The sequence below is a fragment of the Psammomys obesus genome, unplaced genomic scaffold (assembly GCF_907164565.1).
Source record: "Psammomys obesus unplaced genomic scaffold, mPsaObe1.curated_primary_1811, whole genome shotgun sequence".
Lineage (NCBI taxonomy): Eukaryota > Metazoa > Chordata > Mammalia > Rodentia > Muridae > Psammomys > Psammomys obesus.
The window spans coordinates 31,183-34,202 of record NW_026591735.1 but is presented as its reverse complement, the minus strand read 5'-3'; positions in this window follow the sequence as shown (position 1 = coordinate 34,202).

Below are 3,020 nucleotides of genomic sequence, written 5' to 3'. Positions count from 1 at the left end.
ATATATATATATATATATATATATATATATATATATATATATATATGAATCAAGCGGCTATAAATATATGTGGCACGGAATGTGGTCGAGTAGGTTCCATGGCTGCTGCTTAGAGTGTTTGCTCTGTTTTGTTCTGGGTAGAGTACTTTGTAGATTTGTTACATGCATTTGAGTATAATGTAGTTTAATCTGAGGCTTCTTTATTGGTTTTTGGGTTAGGTGATCTGTCTAGAGTGGGGAATCAGAATTATTTTATTATGACCTATTTGACCTTTTTGTCGATGTTTGTTTAATGAAATTGGGAGGCTCAACATTTGGTTCATATATATTTACCATTTTATCTTCTTGATGAGTTGTTCCCATTGTTAATATGTTGTGACTTCACATCTCTTCTGGCTTTTCTGGCTTTGGTGTCTACCTTTTCAGACATCAGAATAGCTGAGCCAATTTGTTTTGCACTTCTGTTTGCTTGATAGATGTTTTCCAACATGGGACTCACAGGATATGTATCAGTAACGTGCATCTTGGAGGCAACAGAAAGGAAACCCTTCTTAGTTTATATAGTGTTTTTAAACTGTAGCTTTTACAAATGCTTAGGATTTATGTCTTTCTGATTATTCTATCATCTGTTCTTGCGTGCTATCTTTTTCTAGCGTATGAATCATGGTGCTTTAAATCTGGTCTATTCATTCTAGCATCCTTGCTGTTAAAATTCTGCTACTTGTTAAACATTTTCACACCAAACTACTCCAGTGTTTTGAAGGGTCTTTTGTTTTTGTTTTTTTGTTGTTGTTGTTGTATTTCCTCCTTGAATGAGATAAGTTTGCTGGGTACTTCTCTTCCCCAAGAATGTCAGGCTGTAATAGAGTCAGCAAGGGTTCTGTTCAGGTAGTTTCTTCTGGAGAACAGAATGTTCTTATGTAACTACCTTTTCTTTCCCTCTACGAAAGCTTGCTTCATTTATTCATTTATATTTATCTATGTAATAAGCATTGTGAAATGCTGGTAGATTTTCTGGATGTGAAACTCACAGAAGAGTTGTCCTAACACTCTTCCCCTGAGCATCTTTTAGGTGTATTCAAACTGAGGCTGCAATCATGCATCAGTCAGTTGGGTTTGCCCAGTGGCACTGACTGGGGTGGAGCTTCTAAGGCTTAGGGATTTCTTTAGTCAGTTGTGAACCTTTGCATTTACTTGTTTCTCAGAATTTGCCTTGAGACCCTATTTGTTGTTGATTTTTTTCAGTTTGATTAATTTTTTTTTTAATTTAGGGTAGAGAAATGACTTCTGAACTCATTAGATGAACAACCAGAAACAGAAAATGTGTCCATTTATATTTTATTGTTTGTAAAATTATTTAGTCCCCCACATTGATTTTGTTTCATCACCTGATGCTACCTAAAATAATTGATCACCTAGTTATCAATCTGTGTAAGTCTAACTGTGTTCTGCCCTGCTGTCTCAATTTCACCTCACTGCTTTTTTAACACTAATGTTAGCCATGGATGCATTCACCCATCCCTCTTTATGTGGTTGCTCAACCCTGAAGATCACCCTCTTTAAAGTGAAGAGTAGGAGCAGAGAATTTGTTTATGTCATCTGCTAGACTAAAACCAGCTTGGCCAAATACTGCTTTACTCCCTCTCAGTTCTGAGTGAGCATATCTTGAAAAGAACTTTCTTTGAGTTTTCTTCAGTTTCTACTTGGCCTTGTTTTCAGGCCTCTTGTACAGTTCTGTTCATCATATCAAGTATAATTTGGAAATTCCATTAATGTCTATCTCATTTTTTTTTGTTCACCTTAATTATTCTGGAAATAACCAATAATTCCCATGTGTACCATCATTTCCTTCTCAATGGGATTTCTTTCTATTTTCATTACTATATTTTTCAAGAATAATGATAATAACTAACATGTTTTCAGTGCTTATTGAGTATGTCTAGAAAATAGAAGAGTTTTGTTTTCATAGGAAATTTGTGAAATGACTATTATTTCCTTTTTTTGAGAGATCATGAAGCTAATAGAACATTTGTCTATGGTCAATTGATATTTCAAACCCAGACACTACAAGGCTAGGTACTCTCTCTCTCTCTTTACTCTCTCTCTCTCTCCTTTCTCTCTCTCTGTCTCCAAATTCAGTACAGTATTTTTATTCCTCAAGAATTTCATACATGTATTCACACTTCTGAGCATTCCTCCCAGGCCCACCCCTCCTCACCTCACAACTTCATCTCTCTGGTTTTTATTTTAAATGCGTGGCCATATCATGTTCCATTTGTACAGCCCACACAGTCAGTCTTGTGTGGAGCCACCCACCGGCGCATGGTCAACCAACCAGGAAGGCCAGACTCTTTACTATGGATTATACATTTTCTCAAAGTGCCTTCTTGTACTAAAATGTACTTTTAAATCTGAATAAAGGGTATGCTACAAAATTTGCAGGTTTCATAGTTGATAGAGATCTAAAGTGTTGCAATGGAGGCTTTATAGTTGTTTGATAAACGTATTTGTTTGGCTTTCTGGCCATTTTCCAATTTTTTTTAATCTCCTAGTATCCACTGATTTCATATAAAACATTCACTTACTCCCAGTTAGCTTGTAGAGGTGCACTCTGTGCCTAAACGGTCTCCCTCAAGCAAATTTCTAGCTGCCCATTCTCTTATTTTGCTCGTGAAATGCAGTGGTGACGCCGGTACAGTACGGGCAGCGATTGTCTGAACAGTTCCTAGTTGTCCACCTTGTTTACCCTTGTGCTTCCTCAAAGCTTCTGTGGGTTCTGGACTTCAGGAGCGAGACAGAGTTTATGTCTGAATCTCATGTGATATATTTATGTTCCTCTGAGTTCAGATATTTTAGTTTTATTATCTATATTCCCCCTCCTATGTCTTTATGGAAAGTTTTTAGTCTATGAAAGTGTAAGAGTTTGTAATTTTTAAGGAAACTGTTATGGCTACTTGCTGGTTCTTTGTTCTGGTGAGAGAGCAGCAGCAATGTTGAAACAGTGCTCCTCCTCCTACTGA